The sequence below is a fragment of the Tachypleus tridentatus genome, chromosome 4, assembly GCF_004210375.1.
Source record: "Tachypleus tridentatus isolate NWPU-2018 chromosome 4, ASM421037v1, whole genome shotgun sequence".
In the NCBI taxonomy this organism is placed as follows: domain Eukaryota; kingdom Metazoa; phylum Arthropoda; class Merostomata; order Xiphosura; family Limulidae; genus Tachypleus; species Tachypleus tridentatus.
In genome coordinates, this window is record NC_134828.1 from 43,233,222 (window position 1) to 43,260,962 (window position 27,741).

Sequence of the window (27,741 nt, forward strand, 5' to 3'; positions counted from 1 at the left end):
GTGACATAACCTTTCAAAATATTCACTGTAACTTAAAACAGTAATAAGCATCTTAACATTTTAAGTAAATAACATAGCCAACCACTAAACAACTACTTTAGTTACTTCGGATATTAGATACTATAAATAAAGATAGGGTGCAACTGAGATCACGTCGCCTAATTTTGACCCGGTAACGAAATACTCCTTTGAATGGCAAATAGACTTGTATATAACTATCCATCATGGAGGTTCATTGTTATAGTTTTATATTCAAAGGTCACAGTTAATATGATAAACAAGGTGCTCTTTTCATATGTGTGTTACACTCCACCCCCTTAAATATAAATATGTTCCATCGCGTAAGGACATAAGGTGAGATAAACCTCTTGAAACGTGTTCTCTTTCAGCTTTAAAGTTCAAGTAGTTATAGAGGGTATATTGGTTTAAAATGTTTAATTTGTTACCAAATCATGTATTTTAACACTTGAATAAACTAAAAGAAAGTCATAGATTGAATTTTTAAATGTATGAAGACAAAATTATTGGACAATCAAAGAACCGAATTTAAAAATTTGTGAGGAAGCTTATAGAAGAACTGTGGCATTGAATCTTAAATTCTGTGAACAAAGTGAACAAGAGACTAAGATTAAAATATAAGAATAAATTGATGGGCCAGTCATACAGTCGACTTTTACGATGTGTCAACAAGCTGACTAGTAGTTTTGGATTTTTTGTTATTGAGCAAAAAACTACCTGATGGGCTATCTGTACTTTGTCCACTGCAAGTAACATCACTTGATTTTTTTGCACTGTAAACCCTGAAACGTACTGCTGAACCACTGGGAGGCAGGTGGCTTTGGATCTAATTTTAAAATGTGTAAACAAAGTGATGGAATGGATATAGTATGGATTTTAAAGTGTTTGAACAAACTGATGAATAGCCAAAGGGTCAAATTTAACACCAGATGTGACCAACTTATGTCGCTGTAAGATACAATACTCATGTATGCATAAAGAGCAATTGTAGAAAACAGAAAGATTATATTTAGTAGTCTTTGATAACCATATCATAAACAGGCTGAAAATTTCTCAACTTGTTCAAGTCAACTACTACTTTTTGAGATTCTTGCATTATTAATCATTACAAAGTAAACATCATAAACCTACATCGACTGGTATAGCCATTATGATTACTTTCAGTCTTCAATTTTTGAAAATAATTTAGTTAATATAAAACTTATCAAGCACATTAAAATAGTTAGAATAAAATGTTAAATCAAGAGATAGATTGTGTTACCAACATGCTGGGGTTATTTTTTGAAACTTCTGGAAGATGCTTTCAAACTTGAACTAGATAAATCATGAGATAGACTGTATTAATAATAAACTGTTTAAAAAGTGTTAGCTCTCAAGCTTCTGAAGGATATTACCAACCTTTATATAAATAAATGAAGAAACAAGTTGTGTTAATAACACACAAAGAAGTGTTATCTCTCAAACTTCACGTAGGTAACCTGATTGTCCTTGTGAAGTGAAATATGATGTACCCAAAACACTGTAAATGTTGTTCTCTTCAGTTTATTATAACATTGTTACATCAAATTATTAACTTGCTTCATTTTCAAGCTTGATAAAACTGTACTTTTAAAGTTATCAGTTGAATTTTTTTCTTTCAAACAAATATATTATTACTTTCCTATGTTATTGATTCCATATCAATATGCATGTCTAAACTATAATGAAAAGGTTCAGATGATCTGCCACTGTGAGGGTTCATTAAAGAACATCAGAGTACTTTATAGATCTTTAAGATAGGTTAATTGTCCTTTTATTACCATTGCTTAATATTATATTGAATTGTAAACATTCTCTTTCTCTCTCTGTGTATAAATGCACATTGAAGTGAGAAAACTATTCTCTTGTTTTTTTCCCCTTTTTTGACAGTCATCAATTTCTCTAACCTGCAAATGATTAAGAGCATTTTTCAGTATCTTATTGTGGTATCAAAAGAGAATAAATAATATAAGCTTTAAAACATACTAAGCTTTAAACCTTATGTATATGCAAAGGTTAGATGCATTATATTAAAAGTATTGTGGAGTCTCACCATGTTGCTACACTCATGTTACCATGTCCAGTCATGCACTATCTGATGACTATATGCATCCTGGCAATACTCTTGCTATATATTTCACAGCAGAAGACTTCATCATATGGATGCCATACTTGAAACACATCACTCTTCCCTGTTAGCTTTCCATAAATTTACCTAAGGTACAAAGAACACCTATTTTAATAGTCCCATTGCACAGTATTCAGTGGTTGAACAGACACATTATTGAAACAGTGTACAGTGACTTGCGTCACTCTTTCAGACAGAGGTCTTGCTTGGTTGTGTTGCATAATGTTTCCTGAAACAAGTGGACAGCTTTTGCAACTACCCTTTGTGTTTGTGGACTCTCACATGTTTCAAGGTAATGGTTAGGATATGATTTGTTGCAAGTTTCTTTCTGAACAGTCCAGTTTATTCGTATTTCTATGTTCCAGTGTCACCAAGTACACAGAATATTCCCATCCGAGAAATTCAATATCCCAAAATTGAACACATCTTTATTAACTCTGTGTATAAATATTTTGTGTTGAAAAGGATTGTTACATACCTTTCTAAAAAGCAATCAGTAGTAGTTCTTATATATATCATTTTACTATGACTTTATATTCGCTTTATAATAAATCTTTTAATATAATGTAGTCAACCCACTGTATTGCTGGATATTTACAGGGTTAACTAGATGAAGCTTGTGATTTTAGTTAACTATGGATGTGTCTGAGGAGCATCTGTACTAAGTATTTCACTTGATAAAAAATGAATATTAATTGTTATTATCTGCAAAACTGTTTGACTTTTGATCCTGAAATTTATCATTGTACTTTTATAATTTTGTCTGATGCTGTAAATAACACTACACCACAATGTTCATGTATCTTAGCATAGCATAACACTGAATTAGCATTCATGTGTTTTAGCTTAATACAAAATTGCCAGTTTTAGTTTCAGCTTGATACAGTGCTGTGTTGATGTTCATGTTTTGGCTTACTATAACACTGCATCAATGATAGTATATTTTAGCTTAATACAACACTGCAGTAGTGTTCATTGTTTTTAACTTTCTCTTTACTGGCTATAGTGTGTTAGATACATGAGTATTATTTGTTGTGAACTTTCTGTTATTCCTTCAGCTTAAACTTTACTGTTATTTCATCTAAGTCTACATTCACCCTGGGTTCTGTGGCTCAGGTTTATTGTAACCAAAACATTAGATGGCCAAAATGTCATGCATTTACATTAGGCAAAATTAAAACAAAGTTATTAATTGATACACTTTATCAAAAGACGAAATACTTGTTTCATGAATTTCCCACAAAGCTATTCAAGGACCATCAGCAATAGCCATTCCTAATTTTGAAGTGACAGACTAGAGGGAAGACAGTTAGTTAGTCAATACAATCCATTGCCAACTCTTGGGCTGTTCTTTAACTGTTAATAATTAGACTCACCAAAACATTGTTATGTCAGTAGGTTTGATAGGTTGAGCATGTTCACACATGGGATATAAACTTGCAAAACAATAAAAGGAAAGTATATGTGAATTATTTATAAATACATAGACATTAATTTTTGCATCAAATTTGTGTGAAAATAATACAACTAATAACTTTATAAAGTATGCTTTTTCATTTCCTTTTTATTATTTTAATAAAATACTTCATTATTATGATTATTGTTTTGAAGTATTCAAACATTTTATTTTTTAATGTGTAGTCATCCTTTGTAAAACAAGAACTGTTTGTAAAATACAAATAATTTTAACTTCCATACAGATCTTTACCATTAATTTGACCCAAGGCATTTGTTCCATAAGGAAGTTTACCTTTCATATAGAACTTTACTGCCAACTGAATCCCAGACATTTGTTTCACAAGGAATGTAACTGACATACATATCTCTACTGCTGATTGTGTTCAAAATATTTTTTTCACAAACACTCATAAAATCATCACTAGGTATTTTTATGATTGGATTAAAAGAAATGTTTCATTTTAACTAAATTAAGAAACTTTTATTGTAACAAGTTCTGCTTACAAAGAAATGTAACTTAATCTTAGATACATTTCTTGAATTCCAGAATTTATGTTTAACAATTACATATTCTAACTTGGAATAACAATTAAATATACCTCTTAAAACATTATCCTTAGAAATGAGGAGACAATTTAGTAATACCATAAGGCTGTGCATTTGAAGTCATATTATGGCATTTATTGAAATCTTGCACGTTTCATAAAGATTGAAAACCTTACCTACAAAATTTACTTATGGCATCTTCAGACAAAATAACTACCATTTTCAAAGCACAATAAAGTAGTTACTTTAGAATGTGTGCAGTAAAATCAACTGGTTATATTTTAAAACAGAAAATTTTTTTTGTAAAAAACTAAAATCTTCATAATAGCAATTGACAAAGGCTAAATTCTTTCTGTACATGTAACAAAATGTACATATATTATTTAAAATTTATCCCACCAAAGTAAAAAATTACTTTGAGTTTTTTTTTCAGAAAATAAATAAAAAACCTGACCTAAAATCTATATAATAAAACAGCCCAACTGAGCATAAAAATGTTTTTTTTTTTTTATGTAATTGTACAATGTGATGATCATTAACACATAACATTAACATTTTGAAAACCTCTGCATTTTGGCATGAGTAGTCAAACCTTCAGTATTAAATTTTTTTTTCATCTCTTGGAGATATCAGTGATTAGTCTCAATTATTCTTTCATATAATTTCAACAATACCATCAAAATGCAATTTTTTTTAAAATATAAAATATTTCAATGTAATAAATTAAAACATTCACCATACTACTTGGTATAAATAATCTTCTCAATGTGTTTTTTTTGGTAAAAATTAACATTCAAAACAATCAAGTAAAATCCAATAAAAAATGTCTCAAATGACAATGTATGCATTTTAAAAGTTACTATAAACTTTACGGCTCATTTACAACTTACTAATTCATCAAAAACATATCCTTAAATTGAAAGACTTGAGTTACTTGCCCAATCCCTTTGGTGCGACCTTCACGGAACAACAACTGGGCACCTGGTCGTACACATTCTGGTTGCTTAACAAACCTGAATATAACTGTGCCCTTTTCGTTAGTTGCTAAGCTCTTTTTTCCCATGATTTTAACTAAAGTGGCAGTCTGTCTGACATTTTCGATGTGTACTGTTGTCTGAAAGCCTGCCATTATCTGTCCTGTGTGATATAAAAAGGTTGATCTGAGCCTCAAAAAATTGACACACTGGAGGATGGGAATTGAAGTCAGCCAGGACCATTCCCTTCCTGATGTTCATGTTCTGACATCCAGCTAGTGCAAGGGTTGCACTTTCACCAGCTTGCACAACTCTGCAAGGTGTTTTATGCCTGTAAATGGAGGTAATCTTTACAGGAAAGAAAGAGCCATCCTCTAACGGACCCACAGAAATACTGTCACCTTCTTTTATAATGCCCTGAGTTGCGAGACCTCCCACAACAAGTCCAACATCTGACAGTATGAAAGTTTCATCAATCTAAAAGAAAAAACAAAAACATCTGTTTTTAGCAAAAATGTAAACAGGAGCTTAAAAAGTAAATTTCGAGTAAAAGACAAATTCAAATGTTAACTTGTGCAAAGACATTTCACACAAAGTGTTTAATTGTAGCTTTACTTGTAGCTTCACTTAGATAATCAGGTAATCTTCAAACAAAAAATATGTATCCTTGTTAATAATAAAACATATTAGACCTGTAACAGAAGAATTATTTAAAATAATTCTAATCTTATAGTATTTGCTAAAAAAAATCACATTTTTTCCAGTTATCCATTGAACATAATGATTAATTGTATTTAACATAATATTTTAGAACAACATGGAATGTATTGGTTCATTTCAGCCATCCCATCCTCTAAACTAAACTAACACTATTAATAAATAAATTTATCATGTACTTGTCAAGCTTCCTCTTAAACTTACATAAATTTGCTGCTTTTACAACATCTGAAGGCTACCCATTCCAAAGGTAATTACTCCATTGGAAAAATGAAACTGTCTTATCTGAAGATGACTCCTACCTGGTTAAAACTTATACTTATATCTCATAGTCCTAGTATTCTTACTGTTAAATATGAAAAAAGGATGATGCATCAACACTGTCAATTCTCTTTACAATTTTAAATTCATCAATTAGATTCTGTCAAACTTTTTTTTTCAAGAGAAAACAATTTAAGGGATTTTAACTTCTCACATGACAACTCCTTCATCTCAGGGACCATATCAGCAATCCTTTCCTGAACCCTTTCCAATGACTTAATGTCCTTCCAAATGTGAAGACTCCAAGCCTGAACATAGTACTCCAAAAGTGATCTAACCAATAACCTATACACTGATATTAAAACCTCTCTTGACTTGTATTTAATATTTCTGTAGATACAACCTAAAATCCTATTTGCTCTACCTCTAGCAATGGCACACTGCTTGGATGGCTTAAGAGATTGATCAATCATAACACCAAGATCACTTTCTTTCATACTATTATTAAGATTATTTTCATCTTAATTATAATGTCTTATATGTATTATACTTATTATTAAAATTACAATTCATGTGCTTTTTAGTCACTAAATGAAAAGCCTTTTGAAAAGTAACAGAAGAATCATAAGAGCCAGCAACACCAAGACCTGAATATCATCAGAAAATTTAAGTAATGTAAAAAAATGCAAAGGTCACATATCATATTCTTAACCTTATTCAAAACCCTTTAGGAAATATTATTTGGCCCAGGGGATTTATCATTCTTTAAACTTCCTTACTGTTTCTTAACAAGCTCAGAACTAATGCAGTCATCATGTTTCCATCTATAAACTGTTTAAGATGTGGGGTACTGCTTAAACTTGCATTAGTAAAAACTGAAGAAAAAGCCAAGTTTAATAACCCAATTATCTCATAAACATCAGATACTAGCTTTTCTTTACCATCCCTCAAGGTTCCTAAAATTTTGTTTACCCTTAATGTCTTTAAAAATTCCTTATTGTTAATTTTTATATTTTCAGCTAAACTTTTCTAATGCATCCTTTTCAATGACCCAATTTCCTGTTTTACCAACTTTCTTGATTTTCTGTAATCTTCTAAATCTCCATTCATACTAGTCAATTGAAATTTCTCAGATTTATGATGCTTTTCTTTAATTTTACCTCTTAAACTCTTTGTGAGCCAACCTTATTTTTCTATTTGCAGCCAGCCACCCTTTTCTTTTTATAAAGAATGTTTACCTTGAATACTGAAAAAGTTTTCTTTAAAAAGTAATCACATTTGTTTGGTGGCTCCAAATAACTCAGTTGCTCAATTCACAACAGATAATTTTTGTTACATCCCTTCAAAACTTGTTTTCTTGAAATTTGTAGCCAAAATATCATTATTCCTGACATCTGTATGCAGCAAAACATTGAACCTAATAGAGTTATGATTACTTGTGGCCATGTGTTCTCTAATTTCCACTCCTTTGATCACTTTTATATTTGAAGTTAGCAGTAAATCTAAAATGACATTGTTTTTGATATATTATTGACTAATTGGTGAAGAAAGCCATCTTGAAAAGTTTACAAAAATCTTTCACCCTCACAGTTTGACTATGGCATTTATCAATCCATATGCCTTAAATTAAAATTGCCCACATTTATGACTTCACAAATTGTAAGTATAAATATTAATATCTGAAATATTAATCTCATTGTAAAATTTCTCACTGATTATATCAGTATCATTTGGTGGGCTGTAAAAAATTCCAAACAAAAGTCTTTTCCTTTATATCCACTAATATAAACCCAAATGTATTCAATCTCCTTGCTGATATATTTCACATCCTCAACTTCATCAAGATGTAACTCATACTTCTCTCCCCCCCCTCTTTAATACTCTATCCCTATTATATAAACTGTAACTCTATATTTCAAAGTTTTTCTCTTATCAAAATCATCTATATTTAATAATGTTTTAATTATTCCCATTATATCAAAATAAATTCTCCATTCCTACCAGTGCTCTAAAGTTATCTATTTTATATTTTATACTTCCAGCTTTACAGTAGTAACAATTATGCTTACCCTCATAACTACTTCTACACTCATTTCCTATACTAAACCTTTTTCTACTGCTTATTCTTTTTGCATTTAGTTTATCCTGGCTCTCACAAACTGTCTAGCACTAGTTTAAAACTTCCCTTATGACTGACTTAATAGCCCTAGCAAAGAAAATAACCCCTATCCTATCTAAGTGAAAATCATTCATTTAAAAAATCTTTCTTCTTCAACTGAACTGATCCCACAAGTCCAACCAGCCAATCTGCTCATCCTTACATACTAACCTAAACCTAGCATTTAATTCTAGTGACCTGCTTATAACTTCAATCCCCACCATTATCTCTGAGCAGTATCCCAAACAAAATTAAGTTATGCCCTTTTTCTTTAAATGTTTTCACCAACCCCATATAATTATTAATTAGCTCCTCTGACCATGTTTTTCCTATATCATTATCCCTTACATGCACAACAAAAACTGCATCTCTACTAGTCCCTTTTATTATATTTTCTGCTCTGTCAATTATATCCTCCACCTTTGCCCCTGAGTAGCATAATAATTCTTTTCTCCCTATTTATCCCACAGATCATTATACCTTACCAAGGAACCACCTATAACTATAATCTCTTTAAGTTTATTATCGATATTCTTCTCTGTCCCTTTTGTTTTCCTTCCCTCTAATAGTTCCTCATCTGCAGATGCTAAGGGCTGAAGTCTGTTGCTCAACAGAATAGGCTCATTGCAATTAAATCCATTACTTTTAGTCCTCTTTCTAACTTCCAGAAAGTCACTGTCAGTTGATGTATTCTTTGCATATATAAGCTTGAGCTCCTCTTAAAATCCTGCTGCCATTTCCCACAATCTACACTTCTATTTATATATTGCCTCTATTTTAATTAGGAGATCTACCAACTTCTCCAAACTACAAAATTTACATAAATATTGCACATCTTCACTACTCACTTCCTTAAAAAAAAAACTAGTTCCAAGTTCCTAAATAAAACCAACTCATTACACTCAGTATACCTAACAAACTAAGAATACTTAATTACTACACTAGTCCTAACCATTGTACTTATAACCTGGAAATAAATATTCAATACCAAATACCAGTAGACTATTGTGAACACTGTTACTGTTAAGCCTAACATTTAAGAACCAATTATTTTATTATTTTTTATCACTACTTTGGCTTCACACTAAAGTAATTAAGTTTAATTTTTAATTGTACCAAACTAAAAAACAGCACTTTGTTAAAACTGACAACAAACTAGTTTTTTATGTATATGTATTTTTAACAATGCAATGTATTTAGCTTGATTAATATTATAACTTACTTATAACTAAAGCTAAATTTAAACTAATGAATTAACCCTTACAAAATGAGGACACAATAAACTAATCTTTAGGTTGTATTTATTTAAGAAAATAATGTACTATAACGTTTTATGAGTTACCAGTATGTTGATTTATAGCTATGCCTAAAGTGCCATTACATTCAGTAAGATTAGGCTTACCATAATTTCTAAGCCTCATATTGGGGAAGTTTTCAATTTTTATTATAAGTATCAGCACTCGTGTAATAAAGAAGTGCTTTCATAACCTAACTCCCCTTAAGCTTTAATGCTGCCACAAAAAAAGGAATACTGGTAGTTTATATATCTAACATTTATTTAAATTCAGCAGACAAGGAATATCAAAATTTCATTAATTTTTCACTGAACCCTTTTTTTGTGACCATTCATATTTTTCACTTGACTGAACTTTCTTCAAAAAATCTTTATTATTATTTTCCTTTTTCAAAGAACTCACTGCAACTCAAGTCAATATTGAGTTTACAATGTAACAGTCCTTTTACTGTTGGTTCATTCAATAGATCTCTTTCTTGAGACCAAATGTTATTCATCACTGACCTCCATTAAGTTTCTCTTCAATTCCTCTGCTGCTAAAGGAACAATTGTATTCAAAATAATAGTCTCATTCTTCGTTCTGGCAGAACTGAACTTTGGTTCAAATAACTTTGCTATCAATTTGTAAGAAAAATTAGCTGTTTCAAAGCTTATGTTACAGACAGCACTGTGACAAGCAAAGGTTGCTTCTTTGGCAGCTATTAATAAGTCACTCTCTTTAAGCATAGTTTTTTGAAGAACAAATCAACTCTTGAAGTTGCTTCTTTGGCAGCTATTAATAAGTCACTCTGTTTAAGCACAGTTTTTTGAAGAACAAATCAACTCTTGAACTTTGAGCAGCTACTGAAAGACTAGCTGCATGTTTAGCACTTTTTAAATGGTATTTTATGTCTGAGCAGCCACCATGTAAAACAGATAACTCAGATGAACACTGCAAACATTTGATTCTGTCCTCCTTGCCACAAATGTTTTTCAATAATGGATATTCTTTTTGCAATTCACTGTTAAATGTGCACTTTCTTTTACCAGCTTTGGATATTATGACTAGGATTAATATCTAAAATAAAAGAACGAAAATAATTCAGCATGTACCACATGACTAATTTAATAAATACTGTAATAAATAAAGCAATCAAAAAGCACAAACACTTGCTCAAAGAAAGCTTTGCATATGCTGCTGCTTGCCACTTCTACAGCTGTTGTTATGCGTGTACCCCCAATAGCAGCCCACTGATGAATCATTTTACTTGTATATGTAAGGTATCAGCTGCCTCTGAATTTTATCTGATGCAATACCTTTGAAAGTTTGCATGTTACAGCATTATGGCTCCCTCTTCTACCCATCAACTAATAAAATGAAAACTTAAAAATTATTTTTTGCCAACACCAAGTCAGGGCTCTATACAGATTTTAACATTTTCCATTTATCCTGTTTGGAGTTTATGCCTTTTCATCAAAAACTAGGACATTCTGAAACAATTCAGTGTCAACTGGGACGTATGGTAAGCCTAATTTAATGTTGCTTAACTTTTCTTTTTTTTTAAACCAATCTTACTAATTTTACTTCTTCTTTTATTATTTAACCCAAATTAGTATAAATGATTATATAAATATAATTTTCAGTGATTTCTCACTTTCACAGTGCCATAAAACGAATCATGCTTTTTTAGCATTATTATTATTATTATACGTCAGAAAAAGACGATTTCAATTACCTTCATTTTTTATATTGCATTGTTTCCCCCACTTGTTGGTGGCTTCATTTCTGTATTACTTTTTATTCATCATTTAAAATTCTAAATCTGTTGTTCTTGTTTTTTCCTAAGATATTTTCTTATTATTGGACTTTTCAAATGTAATATAAGAGGAAGTAATCATATGACAAAATCAAAGCATAATAACTCTTTAACTAGAATTAGCAATTTTTCAACACAATAAATAAAATACAACTTACTTGAAATTCATTTGGTAACTTTATAAGCTTTTCTTTTTCTTTTACACTTATACTTGGAGGTATGACATTTAGAAAGGCATATAAAAGGTTTATTCCAGTTCCACTGACACAAGAGACAGTAAACACAGGAGCAACATTCCCAGATATCATCATCTGCACTGTGCTATAAGCATCATCAACACATTCCACAAAGAAGCAGACCTAACAGAATACAAATGGTTAATGTTAGCTTGCTTGATATAACTTTTAAAAGCTTGAAATAAATGTTAAAATTTTCCTAAATAGAAAATGTATTTCCAATAGAACTTACCTTTGCTGAAGCTAATAGCTATTCCTCAAACTTCAGGTTTTCAAGTTTGCCCATCTGAGCATTCATCTTGCTTGCTCCAGTCTTTTATACTGCACTTAAATTCCCTTGGCAATATTTGTTTCTTGATGTCTTCCACCTATGCCAATGTACCCCTCTATCCTGGTAATATATATATGAAAGTACCTCAATAAGATAATGTAATCACTTTTTCAAGACTTACACCATCCCAGTCACTAACACTGTCTCTTAGTGGGAAGGAAGAATGGGAGAGTGTCAGTAGAGGTAAGTACAATTTGAAATACATTTTCAACTTAGGAAAATGTTAACTTGAAAACATACTTACCATCCACTGACACTTACAGCTAGAATCCCACATTGAGAAGGTGAAGGGGTTGGTGAGAGAATTATCCATACAGAAAGTGTCTGCATGGATCAGGGGTGTAGCAAGAAAAAAAGAGATACTCAAGTGGGGGAACTGCACTACGTCCTGAACAGGTATGCTCTTTACCTGGAGCTTAATTCCTGTAGACAAGGAATTATTGAAAGAAGGAAAAGCAAAAAGAAAAGACAAAGATATGGATTATGAACTTAGAGATGTTATAGTTATAGATGATTCCTTGACACAGAATGTAGACAGAATAGTCTGTGGGTTAAATAGGGAAAAAACAGATTTAGATTATGCTACCCTGGGGTGCAAGTGAAATACACAATTGACAGAACAAAAAATATAATGAAGAGTAAGTCAGAGGAGCTAATTAATAAGTACAAGAGGTTGATAAAAGCATTTAAAGTTAAATGCCATAAATTAATCATGTCAGAGATATTGACAAGAATTAAATGTAGAGATAAAATTTTGAGTGGATCACTAACTGCTAAGCTGAAATTAATATGTAGGGGTAAGCAGGTTAGACTTGTGGAATCAGTTCACTGGGAAGAGGGAACTTACTGGAATGAATGGTTTACACCTAAGTAGGAAGGGGTCTGGCATGTTTGCAAGGACTATAAACACAGCTGTAATGAAAATTTTAAACTTGGACTAGATATTGGTGAGAGCAAAGATAAATTAAATTAATAAAAACTTAGTTTTAATTAAAAAAGTTTAGCATAGACAATCAGTATAAAAATAGTTATAAGAATAGACTTTATTGTTACTATTGTAATGCTAGAAGTATGAGAAATAAAAATAGTTGACTTCAAGGATTAGTAAAAATGTAAGATTTTGATATGATGGGGATAACTGAAACATGGTTAAATGTAGATGACTTTGAGGACAGACATTTCTTTGAAATTCATAGTTATAAGTTATTTAATAGGGACAGAGAGGGGAAGAATGGCTCTTATAATGGATTTACTGTATGCATATATTTTAAAACATGTTTGTTTTAGTCTGATGCATGTGACGTATATTGTTGGACGTGTATTGTGCAAGTTCCACCTGTTCTTTAAATTTGTAGAAGATTCTCAAGAGCAAGAACCAACAATATGTGGTTTACATGTTTTTGAAAATTGTCGAACTTTCAAGAATCTCACTTTAAACTACATAAACTAATGTACCAAGATACAGTTATTATTATTTGTCAGCTACAACCAGCATACTATATAAGCCTCTGAAGCTATAATTGTGATTAAAATTTATTAATCAGAAAGCTACAAAATTTGGCCAAAAGAATTTATAGATTTCAAACATTACAAACCATTAAACTTCAGTGAATTAACTTTGGAGATTAGTATTTCCATGAGGACATTAAATATCTTCATCTTTAAAAAGTCAGCAACATGAAACCAACCAAGTTAGCAAGTTTAAGCGAGGTGTAACAACATCAATTCGGAATTAGCTTGCTTGTTGTAGACCTAGACTGTCAATAAAATATTCAGTTCTAGACCAAACAGAAAGCACAATATAGTTTGTAAAACTCTTGTATATAAACCAATATTTGTAATGACTGTTATTACAAACTTTATTGTTTTTATATTTGTATATTAAAATATATTTGTGTTAAGAAAGAAAATTGTATATCTCAATCTTGTTGACAAATATCATAAATTTTATACATTTTAACATTTAATTAACTTCTAAATTCAAATTCAAATTTTTGGTTATCTGAACTGGTAATATGATGCAGCATATCTAATATAATGAATCAGAGACTTGTCTGGGAGCTACTGTAACACATAACACTTATATGTAAAGTGCTAGTAAAATCCTCTTGAAGTTGAGAATATTAAGGATTTGGGTTTCTATCTGTGGATCTTGAGAGAAAATGCTCTTAGTAGGAATTTGTTACAGAGTGCCAGGTAAAATTGATGAAATTAGTGATAAACTTTACAATGAGATTAAGATTTCAGCTGTTAATGAAATCATAATTATGGGTTATTTTAATTTCAGACATATTGATTAGGAAATGCTAGAGTCAAACCTTGAGAAGAGAAAGGAGCAAGATGGATTTCTTCACCAATTGGTCAAGGAACCTACTAGAAACAATGCTATTTAGATTTATTGTGAACTTTTAATATAGGAATGGTTGAGAGGGTGGAAACTTGTAAACACTTAGGTACAAGTGGCCAGTGTTGTACTAGGTTTGATATTTTGCTGCATGTGGAAACCAGGAATAATGATATTTTGATTCCAAATTTCAAAAAACAAATTTTGAAGAGATGCAACAAGAATTACCTGTTGCTAATTGGGTAGCTATGTTGTTCGGAGGTACCAAGCAAATGTAGAACATTTTTAAGAACATTTTTTTAACATTCCAAACAAATATATTCCTTACAAAAAGAAAGGGGTAGCTGCAAATGAAAAGCCAGGTTGGCTCACAAAGGGTATATGAAATAAAATTAAAGAAAATCATCACAAATTTAAGAAATTAAAATTGACTGGTATTATAGGAGATTACAGAAAATCTCCAAAGTTGGTGAAAGAGGAAATAAGGACATCCTAAAGGATCTTTGGAAAAAATTTGACTGAAAACATAAAAAGTAACAGTAAGGAATTTTTAAAGTTATTAGGGGTAAACAAAATGTTATGATAGGGACAGGATCCCCAAGGGATGCCAAAAGAAGAGATAAATATCAGGAAACTGAAGGAAGGAAAGGAAAATAAAGAGTCAAGTTCCATCATCTCAAAAGAAGTGACCTAGGGCTCTGACAGTATATAAATGATTAGTGTCTGATCAGTTGTAGAGGTGAGAATTAATGATAAGGATTTATCCCCTTTTCCTGGCTGGAAGAGTATTAGAAGGAACAAAAACTTCTCTGTTATAATATGAGAGATGTGGAGTGTTAAAGAGTCCTGTGCATATGTAGTGCAAACTACTATGACCACAATGTTCACATGACAGCAGCAACAAAAATATCCTTTAAAGGTGATACATGGTACATGAGACTAAAGGCTCGAATGGATGTCAACACAAAGGATATAATACCAACCTAATGTGCCAGTTGAGTAATAAGGCCATTTGGGAGGAAAGACTCTAAATGATTGGACAAGGCTAGATAGCACTAGAGAGCCAAAAACTTTCCAATGTTTAGAATAACAGAAAGTAGTTAATAAAACTGCCTTATATACAGCAACAGTAGATGAAGCTAGCCCCCTGGTCAAAAATGTTTGGCATGTTTAGATAAAGTGCATTCAATTTCCTAGTGAGACATCATTGGCTGTAATTATCATTTCAGTTGATAAATGGCCACTGTGGGCCTATGAATAAACTGAAACACATACAAAGCAACTTTAGAAGTTAAGTTCTGATGCCATGCAAAGGACTGCATAACTTCCATACATGGAGTTTAAGCTTAGGAACGTTTGGTTGTAGAATGTTAAATCCAGGCTGCCTCAATGGAGATAACCAAAGAGGAAGAGATGGACCATATTGAAAATACTATACAAAAGGAAACCATGACTGGATTGGCTAATCTACAGTTATGAGCAGCTCTCATGAGAGTCAAATCATAGCCAGAAATATGGGCAAGGTCAAACTGGGAGAAAAGTATAGCAGTACAATCTCAACCAATATGAACTGAAGGCATCTACTGCCGAAGGCTGAGGATATGGTACCAGGGACCAAAATGCTTTTAGCTGAGAGTTTCAAAGAGTGGTAAATGTATTGATCATTGGAGACCTGAACCTTGAGCAAATACACTAGAAACCCTCATGATATAGCTACCATTCTGTTAGGAGAATGTGGTTGAACTAAGACAGGTGATCCAATATTAAAATTCATTACTCCTGGAACATGGCAAGCCAGAATGCTTATAAGATGGGAGTGAGTACAGTAAAGAACATCCAAATTCTTAAAAAAAAAAAGGTCCCAAGAACATGTGTCCTTTGACAAGAAATATAAGACATCACTCTTAAATCATTAGAATAAATCATGATTATCTTCCCTTGCAGGAGAAGCAAACTATGAATCATTGCCCATTGAACACTAAGGAGTTCTCAAATATCATTGTGGAGATAAGATTCACTGCCCATTCACAGACCATGAAATTCCTGACCACTGATATATGCTCTCCATGCCTTAAGTGAGGTACCCATGACAAGAGGAGCATCAGGATGAGTGGGTGGGAAATGAACACCAAAGACAGTGTGGTTCCGATCAACCACAGATTAAGATTTAATATGCTGCTTCTGAGTAAGGAGATTAGATGATCCATTGGATTGGAGGTCGTACCTCATTGATCATAAGAGATTCATGGGATACACTCCTAAACCAGAAAGAGCTACCAGTATAATAGATAAAGGAGATATTAGCAAGAGTAACTGCTTCCTCCACAGCCTGTAGCCAGATAGGGATCAACTGAGCCTAATTCAAGTACATATTAAAAAAGAACCCCAGATTGACAATATATTGAGTTAGCAATAGAATGGATTATGCTATCCCAATAAGAAACCCAGCATCTGAAAGCAGAAGCTGGGTCTGCTGTTCTGCAATCTGATGAGGTGGTGCTAGAAATAACCAATTGTCTATATAATGATGTGTGTGCAGGCTAAAATAACAAAGGTAATGAGAAAAAGCTCCAACCACTCTGTAGAAGACATATTGTGCAGATACTGGGCCAAAAGGCAAAGCTCTGAACTGCAGAATCTAATTGTCACATAAAACATAGGAACTAGTAGGATGACTTGGCTACAGAAATGTAATGTTGGCAACATTGAATTTAGTCATTCGGAGACCTGGTGAAAAATGCCATTGTAGGCTAAGAAAGAACTCCATGATAAATCAAGAAAAATCTAAGAATTGGTTGAAATGAGAAAAAATCATTGATTCAATGACAATCTCCCATCTTTTTTGTAACAAAAAAGACACAGGAAAAAAAGTCCTGCAATAAGGGGATTGACTTTCTTTGCTATCCTTTTGATCAACAACTCTCTACAGCTTGGCAATGAAGAGCCACACTCTGTAGATCTGATGGAGGTGGAAATGTCACAGGTTGGTAGAATAAGGGAGGTGGAGATGTAAACTGAATGACCAACTCCTATGCTAAAACCTGGAGAACTCGTGGATCTGTAGTGAAGGAAGTCTAGACTTCCAGAAAATTATGTAACTGTGCACACATAGACCCTACTGGTATATGACAGTAACCAATGTCATTGGTACCAGTCTGCCTTAGAAAAGAATACATGGAAATACATGTTGCAAGTTCCAACAGATTGAGGAACTGAAGGCAGAGGTTGGGATATGCAATGAGCAGACACTTCCAGACCATTAACTGGAACCAAAGAAAGTTCAAAGCCAAGAATGACAAAGAAAAATGTAAATGGCAATAGCGATTCTAGATTCCAAAGCCTTTGGAACATCTGCAAATAATAATGGAGGGAGAAAAGAGACCTTCCATAACTCACTGAGTGTAAGAGCAGGAAGACGAGGTCCTCCAACAAGGAATCTTTTCCCAATAAGTCCCAACAAAAATAAGCCAGGAGCCCAAGGAGAAAGCAAAAGCTAACATTTTGACTATTGTGGAAGTCAGCAAAGGACCCAATTAATCTTCAACTAGACGTGGGGAAAGCTTAGAAACATGACAAAGCACAGTTATCCCCTCATGTAACTGAGTGCTGAATTCATGTCCAAAAACTCTTTTTTTTAATTTCTGGTTACAAAATTATATTGTATGGAAATCCACAAGGTGATGCTAAAATCACAATCAATAATGCAACCAAGCACAGCACTATGTCAAAGAAAGTCATTACCAAATGCTTTTCAAGAAAAAATAATTACATTATCTGAGTGAGATGCTTATATACAGTACCAGGATGAAGACAACTTGATGCAGGTAGATAATATCAAGTGACAACCATCATCAAGGGCATTTAAGTGGGGTATAAAAGACTAGAGCAAGTGAAACCAATGCTTAGGTAAGTAAAATAAAAAAAACTGAAGGTTGAAGAACAGCTATAAGTATCAGGGGATGGTGTGTTTCAGAAATAGAAATTTCTTTACCACTTTTAAGGCTTCATATATTGTTAACTTAATAAATATTTTAAGTTGTTATTATCTTGCTTTTATTTCTCAAAGCTTAAAAAGCAAACAGTTTTAATGTGTAGTGTTATAATAATCTTTTAGTCAGGTATATTATGTTACTGTATATTAAAAGTAAAAAACACAACTATATGTTAGCACATAAAGCCTTTATTAGTTGCTTTAGCTAACTAGCTTTGGTAACAAGTTTCCATCATTGAAACTTCTGAATGCAGCATTAGCTTAGCCTATAATAATTAAACTCCCTAACTGGATTAAAGTTAATGTTTTAAAGTACAAGGAGTATTTTAAAGTGTTTAACAAATAACTAGTTTTTGGTTCAAAACAGCTTTTTAAATTTCTAGAAATATATAAACATAAAACATTACCAATTTTACATGTAGTGTTATTACAGTTTAGTTACTGGAACTTATATTATATTATCAAGAAGTGAAAGATCCACAATCATCACACTTGTACCTCACCTGTAGATTAAAGAAACGAACCAGATAACACATGTGTAAATTAAAGAACTGAGCCAGCTGATTAGCCAAAATGCTACATGAACTCTTTTTTTTTTTTAATTTAATTGTAATTCTGATCAAACAATACACTTGTAGATCAAAGAGCTGAACCAGCTGACTACGACAATCAAATCATTATTCTGATCAAACAGTATACCTGTAGATCAAAGAACTGAACCAGTTGACTACGTCAGTCAAATGGTGGTTCTGATTAAACAATATATGTGTAAATTAAAGAATGTACCAACTGACTAGCTCAGCAAAAACTGTACTCAAATTCCCTTTCTTTCATCTAATTGTAATTCTGACTAAATAATACCTCTGTAGGTTAAAGAATGGAGCTAGATGATTACTTCAATCAAATTATTATTCTGATCAAATAAAACATTCACAGTTAAAGAACCAAACCAGCTGACTATCTCAGTCAAATGGTTGTTCTGATTAAACAATATACAAGTAAATTAAAGAACAGAGCCAACTAATTACCTCAGCAAAAATGATACCTGAACCCTTTTTTAATACTTAACTTCAATTCTGACCAAATAATATAACAATACATTTGTATATAATAGAACTGAATCACCTGACCAGCTCAACAAAGATTTAACATAATTCATTTAGTCAGGGCTCAGATCAAACAATATATAACAGAAAAAAACAACAACAGTTAAGTGTGGACTTTCATTTCCAGCATAATAATACTCAGTTATAATATTTCTACATGATACTTCATTCCAGGTTGACTATGAATGCTGTAGTTAAGATGAAAAAGGTTTTGATTTCATCAGGCTAATAACCCACCTGGTGTTAATGACCAACATCTAATTCAGTGATGTCCAACAGTTTTTTCATAACTGCCAAGATTGTTGTGGAGAATGTGTTAACATTTTCACCACATAACAAAAACAAATTAACTGTGTTTTTAAAGATATAGAGGGGTAGAAAAATATACAATAATGTTTTCATTTTTTTACTGATAGAATTAACTATGTTTAAAAAATATATGATAGAAGTAAAGCATCAATTTGCCACAGGTCAATAGCGAGAAGTGACAAACATGTTGAACACCGTGGACCTAACCAACCACACCTTTCACAGCTAATTGCACAAATTTTGGTACCATCACTTTAAATTACAAAGACCAGTTTCTATCTTATATATTCTATTTTCCCAACTTCTCTTTTTTTCATGTCCAAGAGGAAGGAAACTAAGATGTTTTGTTGCTGTCACTTTACATGCATTATACTCTTTTTTTTTTGTGTGTGTTTGTTTCTTCTGTTAATTTTAAATGTAAAAAAGATTTCTATTGATCGGTCTGTGTTTTTCATTTGGTTCACTTAACCACATGAAGTTACATGCTGTTACTCCTTGTGAAAATTACTAAATAAACACCATCAACCAATGTGTTCAGAGGAAAATGAAGTTTCACAATATAAAGGATAATGACACTTAAGATAAACAACACTATTTATAACAGGAGGAGACACAGATATATGTTTCAGAAATCTACAAATTCCATCTTCAGTATGTAAAGCAAAATAAAAGAATCACATCATTCCTAAGTAAAACCTGAAAACTAGGGAAAAATCTAAACCTACTTCAACAGTTTAAATTTTTATTCAAATATATGTAATCACTAATCTTTTCCTTCTATTTCCACTCAGTGAATAATTTTCTTTCAATCACTAATTACAGTAATGTTCTTTAACACATTTGAGTAAAAATTTTTAGGTTTAATCATTTCTTCTTTACCAGTGATTTTGGTAAATCACACATAATAACACATAATAGCAAAAAAATATTAATAACCTTATGGCAAAAAATCAAAACCAAATTCATAATCCTTTCCCAACCAGACAAGAAAAATACTGAATGATAAAAATGTCAAGATTAGCACACCTTTTTACATCCTGGACCTTTGAGAAGATCTTCTACTTGATATCGTGTTTGTTGAAGCATGTATGTGCTAGCCAAGTCCACTTTATTGATTACAACAACAATGGGTATACCTAAGGCCAAAGCAAGTCCTAAGTGCTCTTTTGTTGTTCCTGCAACACCTGTTACTGCACTGACCACCAGTAGAGCAAAATGGGGAGAATGTCCTGTCAAATTGATATATCTAGGTATTCATAACTTAAATCTCTGTAGTAGTCAAATACATGGTACTAGTAATAATTGGCTAATTATCACTTGAACCTATCTATAGTAGTTACATACATAATGCTAAGTAACACTGGTCATAGCTGACTAACCATTACACAAAACTCTCTGTAGAAGTTAAAATTCAACTCTGAATATCACAGGCCAAACCAGACAAATCATTATATATACTTGAATCGTCTGTAGTGATTAGACACATAACTCTTAATAACAATAATAATCATTACTTTTAACGTTATAACTTCGTAAACCACAAATGTATTTCTGACAGGTACTTCCAATTTACTCACAAGATTAACTTTTTCTGTTTAATGCTGCCTTCTATATACAAACGTTTTTAATATCACATGCTACAAGCCTTTTGCATCCCCTTTATTGGAATCAGAGATTCCTACATACCTCTCATGCAAATCAACATGCATCATCTCTCTACCAATAGGAGAGCACTACCATCATGTGATGCACATGACTACCTCTATGCATCACAGCTGGACCATTAATTCAAAGTTAAGCAGAAGACATAAGCACAGGAAGACTGTGAGGAGGAGGGTTGGAAGTGTAAACAGAGGGAAGTACCTGTCAGAAATACATTTTCAATTTAGAAAAATTATAACTTCTGACATGGTACTTCCCTCCACTCAAATGATTAGCTAGAATACCACAACGATATGGAGGAAAAACTAGTTCAAGGGAAGAACAGAGGCACCCAAAGGGTACCTCTGTTTATGAAAGAAACAAATTGGAGGACCTGAGAAGGAGTACCACACCACTTCTGAATCAGGCAACTTCTTGCTATGAACCATTATAAACAAACATGAAAGAAAAAGATGGGAGCACATACAAGTGGGAGATGATAAGTCAGGAAAATGATCAAACCCAGATTAATAACTAATTCAATCTCACAAAAGTAAAGCAGGTAAAGGAAGATGTGTTCCATAGTGAAGAATGACTAAGACACAATAAATCAACTACATTCTAAACCTCCTCACTGTGTACCAATATCCATGCAAGAGGAGAATGAGGATCATATCACCTTCCCCTTAGGCTTTAAAATAGGAGGTGTGAGGAAATGACTGACTCCAGGGCATGGCACATGAGTGTCATTGAGCCAGAGATCTAGGAATGTAGCATCTGGTATCTGATGCATACAATCAACTCCTGTGAATATGAGCTTGGTCATGTTGCAAGAGAAAATGAGGGAATACCCAGAAAGAGACAGAAAGAACCCACATATACCCTTCATAACTCACAACACAGAGAGAAGAAATACTGACAACCCCAAACCCATGTGACGACTTATGTTGATTGGTACACTCAATAACCAAAACCAGTCTTCAGTGTACCAACATCCACATGAAGGTATCCATTCAAAGGGACAAATGTCTGACTGCAGAATCTCCTCCAAATGATGACCAAAGTGAGAAACAAAGGAAAAGAAAAGGTGAGGTGACAGATTTGATGGTGAGAATGCATTATTAAAAGTCTACTTATAGAGGGCAGCACAAAATGGGAAACTAATTTTGTAAGAAGAGGAAATTGCTGTATCGGAACTATCTGTAGGAGTTAGGTACGTAACTCTAAATAACACTAGTCATAGCTGGCTAAGCATTACTTGAACTGAACCTGTAATATTTTAGAAACATAACTCTAAAGAACATTGGTCATAGCTGATTAATCATTACTTGAATCTATATGTAGTAGTTAGATACATATCTTTAAATAACATAAGTCACAGCTGGCTAATCATCACTTAAATTTATCTACAGCAGTTGCGCACATAGCTTTGAACAATACTAGTCATAGCTGACTAATTATTAAATTAGTCTATCTACAGTAGTGAGACACTAACTCTCAATAATACTGGTCACAACTGGCTAATCATTACTTGAATCTATCTATAATAGTTATATAAATAACCATTTAAGCTAAGACAAAGGGTAAGTCTGGTTATAAATAACATAACATTTTTAAATGCAAAGACTTTACTCAGTCTTTTACAAAATTGTTGTAATGACACTACCTCCACATGTGCTAGAGGTGGTGTAAAATTACAATACTTGTCTTTCATCTGTTGCATACATTCTGGACATTAAATATCTTTGCAAATGTAAATCATTTATACAATTGTAGTATTTAAATATACAATACATTTTTTATTTTTTTTATTAATTTATTATTATAAATTTATTCTCTATTCTGTATACAGGGATTTCATATATCACATACTCAAGAAAGCCACTAACTTCATTGCATTCTAGCTGGCTTTATTATTCCTTTGTTATTTTCCAAGAAATAATACTTGTCCTGCTCATTGAAATTCTGATGTAATACTGCATGTTGTGAAGACTTTGACAGTGTACTTCAATGGTTATGGCCTCATTTTGAATGAGTATGGTAGCAACAATCTCTTTTCGTATATGCAGCATTCCATGTAAAGTGAGGAATACTGAATTGAAACAATTTGGTACACAATCTTGAAAATTAAGCAGTTTGAAAGAGAATGCAGTAAAAATGACTGTCTCCTGTTTTACAATAAATACAACCACTTTGTTTATAAATCAATAAAGATAGTTCACTTTGTGCACTACCTTCTACCCATTATCCTTCTTTTTCTAACAAAGTCATTCAGATATGTTCACATTTTCTTACACATAAAAGCATTTCTGATAGGTACTCACCTTCTCTCGCCTAAAGCTACCTCAGTCTTGGAGTGTCATCTAAGTGCTGCTAAACTTTTTTGTTAAGAGAGCACCAGTGTTTTTATACCCCATCAGTTTTGTGCCATTTCAGAACATACTGATCATGTGACTACCACCCTCCACCAATCAAACTGCACTTTCTATTCAAGTACAGCTAGCTCCCTCTACTCTTCCATAGTAACACTTATTTCCAAAAATTGATGAGGACAACTCAGAAACACTGGTATATCAGGGGGGATGAAGGGGTGTAATGGATAAAGTGAGGTTAGTACCTCTCATAAATACATTTTCAACATAAAAAAATGTTAACTTCCAAAATAGTCTTACCTCTCCCACCCAAGTTAGAGGGGCTGATGAAGGTGCATCAATATCCAATCAAGCAGAAAACAAATGAAATGAAAAAACAGGTGTGCAAGAATATGAAAAGAAAGCACACCTGTGTGGTATAATAATACTTCTGGAACAGGTATACTCTTCATCCAGTAATAAACACAAGAACAAAAAGAGGAAGGAACTTAACTGGCAGACATCAATGCTTTAAGAAAAGTGAGATATAGCTTCAAATCTGTAGAAAAGTGCTGTAGAACCATTACTTAAAACAGCATGGCTTTAACAAACATAGCAAATCTACTGTGAATGCAAGAGTGGGCTTGTTTAAGTATGTGCTAAGGGTAGTTCCTTGGGTTACATTAGGGTATGTCAAGTGAGATCCATCTGAGCAAAACATCCAGTAGAAATTCTATGTATAAGATATTGATATCAACAAGTGCAGCTCCACCTCCAGGCAAAAATTATTTTCAAGAGAATTGTCATGGATGTGCAGGATGAAGGAAAAAATTACAGACATGAATGTGATCTTGAAGATTTTCATAACCAGCTCACTGCCAAAAAACATATCATACTTCATCCACATATGTAGCAGGCCAGGGTGATAGTAAGTCATGGCATGATGGCAGAGAAAATGAAATAATTTAAGTAGCTAAGGCTGAAAGACTGTGAAATGCATATGAAGAAGCCAAGTGCAGTTCACCTTGGCAAAAAACATCCAGGGGAATTAACTTGGAATACGTCAAATTATGCCAAGTGTGGTCCATCTGGGCAAAAAAAGGGTCTTGCATAAGTAAAGGATAAAAGAAACATTAATCCTACAAATACAGGCAGAGTGGAATATACCCAGATCATGACCATGAACGTATCCATGAGAGTAATTATACTATCACTTTTTATAATGTACATGCATCTTCACAAATTTTTGCAGGTTGTTGGTAAACATCACAGTGCTTTTATACAAATAATATCAAGTTTTTAATTAAATATTAAAATTTTTTAATCAAACGTTTTCTCATGAAGTTATTTCTTTCAGAATACTGATTATCCAACATGCAAAGTAATTCTGATCTTAAGGTTAAAAATACTTTTCTTTGTCTAAAAGTTGTCAAATTTCTTTTACGTAATTCTATATTATCCTAAATAACCATCAAGCATTTTTTAAATAAAACTTTATCTGATATTTTAGCCTTAGCTAAACCTTAGCTCTACATAGTGTTAGTTGATTTGACCAACCTAATAGTCATCATAAACATTAGGAAATAAATCTAAATTACCCTTTCTTTTGTTCTAGAATTGCTGTATATCATGATAGGAAGACTTAAATATTTATTCTAAATAACTTAATTCTCATAACAGTATACATTTAGTTATGTTAATTTTTTTTTTTTTTATATTTGCACCATGTCTGATTAGAAATAACCCAACACAAGTTGAAAATTACAGATGCATATCCCATTATTGTATTGAATAAAATAATGTACAAGCTGCTTGCTAGTATATCCTATGAAGATGATTGTTTTTCTTTCATTATATTACCTAATAAGTTTCTATTTTTATTATTTGAGTTACTTTTATGAGAATAAATAAGGAAAACAAATGGCAAATAAATAACCTCATAATTAAATATCAAATACTCTTTTCATTAAAACTTTATCTTTTATCGCCTCTACTGTAACATTATACATGATACTCTAGGTTGTATAACAAAATAATGGTTGCAATTTGAAAAGTAAAATATATAATATTGTTATATTGATTGTAAAGTTTCAAAGAGTTTATAGTTCTCACCTTTTCACACTTATTTTCTGTAGTAATTTTATTGTTAGGAGCTGAATTAGAAACTAGATGAAACAAAATTAATAGTACTCTCTGTCTTTTATCACTATGGGTCACCAAGTTCCAAAGCAAAACTCCTAATAATTTCTTTTCACACCTATTCCCTATATTTATCTACTGTTAGCAGCTGAAATAGAAACCTGCCAACTATAAAGCAATAAATTGCAGCTGCTCACTTAGTTTGACACTGTCAATATCAAATAAGATCTTGCTGTTCAATTCCCAGAACTTTCCCTTGTTTGAAAACACAGTAGGGCAGTATAATGATTTCAATAACAACTGTCTGAAGTATTATAAAATGTTTATATTATGACTTTGTAGAAAGTTCAGGCCAATCTAATAAGTCAATAAGTATATGTATCCTATTCAAATTCCAGCTCTGAGAACACAGTGGTGTTGGGTAGAATTTGCCAACTTTTTTACAGTACAGTGGTTATAACAAGAATTGTCTAAGGTACTTTATAACAGTGAGAGAAAATATTTGACTCTTAACAAAGTACACTGTTGTATCTAATCCAACAAAGTTGTTAAATATTTGGATGCTAGTTATCTTCCTGGATGGTTGGGATTCAGTGTTGGAATGAGTGTAAATGTGTATAAGTGCTTATGAAGATATTGTTTCCTATATTATCACATAAAACTACTAAACATACTTAGAGAAAGTATACATGACTAAAATAACCAAGAAATGTGTAAACTCTATAAAGTACATAAAATTGAGAAAACCTGCAAAACTATAGAATTTGATTAAACATAAAGCAATAAGAAACATCTAAGGTACAAAACCACTCAAGAAACCAATAAGACAAAGAACACAACTGTAAATCCTACTCTAAAGAGCATGAACATCAAGAACATGAGAAGAAATTCTGAGTATATCATTACTTAAAATCTAAGAAATTCCTTCATGTAAGTGACTAGATTAAATACTAACTGAAAAAAAAATTAGTGCAACAGTGATATAGCTACACAATGTGTCTCATGTTGCTAGTGGAAGATAGCTAAACTTCATTTCATTGGCAAGTACCTTGATGCTCATGACCCCCTGCTCCAAAGAAAAAGTATCAAATTTACTTCACCACATTTGTCATGTTACAATTTCTAGAAAATGTTACAGGTCTAATGATGTCTTAAATGCTTTAATCAACAAAGTAAGGAGCTGGTAGTTACATCAAATGTCAGACACCTGTGTAACACAGAATTAGTTAGCAATGTGTATTGACAATTTTATTTTACTAACCTGAAATTCAGTGTTAAGTATGTAAACTGTTTTGTTATAGCATTGTACTACATACCCCTCTTCCAACTAACTTTGAGATCTGTATCCAGTGCTTACATCATGAACACTCCAATCTGAATGGTTTTAATGGCACACACATTATAAAATTATTAGTAAAACTGACTACTGACACCACACTAGGGATCTCATACGAATTCTGTTAAAAAATATTCACCACTGAAAGGATAAAATCATTTTTTTTACCAAATCCTGAGATTCTTTAACTATGATTATAACCATGTGATTTGCACTGTTCTTTAGCTGTAAACAAGTGGGTGGTACCAATTGTTTCTCTTGTCTAATAGCCTTCAGAAGAGATACTCAGACTACATATTTAGAACCATCCATCCTTAAGACTGATGTTTTTTTAAATTTAGCTGACTTTTTCCAATTTATTGTTTATGAGTCGATCTGCTAATATTTTTCTGTGTGACCAAATGTTTTAAGTGAAAACTTCTCACAAAAATATAAGCTTACAAAGACAGGTATAATTATGTTCGAAAATATTCACTAAATAACACTCTGACTTACCACTTTATTAAGACCATCACCTAATATCAAAGTGGACCACTTTTTACTCTGATAATAAGCCTGAACTTAGCATAACACAGTCTCCAAACTGTGT

General features: G+C 32.3%; 1 pseudogene across 1 annotated transcript in view; it reads right to left on the reverse strand.

The window, feature by feature from the left end:
- Positions 1-4,079: 4,079 nt before the first annotated feature.
- The window catches only part of LOC143248977 (GTP-binding protein 2-like), a 30,326-nt pseudogene continuing 6,664 nt past the window's right edge, over positions 4,080-27,741 (reverse strand). The window contains exons 5-7 of the transcript XR_013027310.1: positions 20,712-20,914; positions 11,527-11,727; positions 4,080-5,619 (exon numbers count right to left, since the gene is read on the reverse strand). The product of XR_013027310.1 is annotated as a GTP-binding protein 2-like (transcript). The remainder of the gene's footprint in view (positions 5,620-11,526; positions 11,728-20,711; positions 20,915-27,741) is intronic.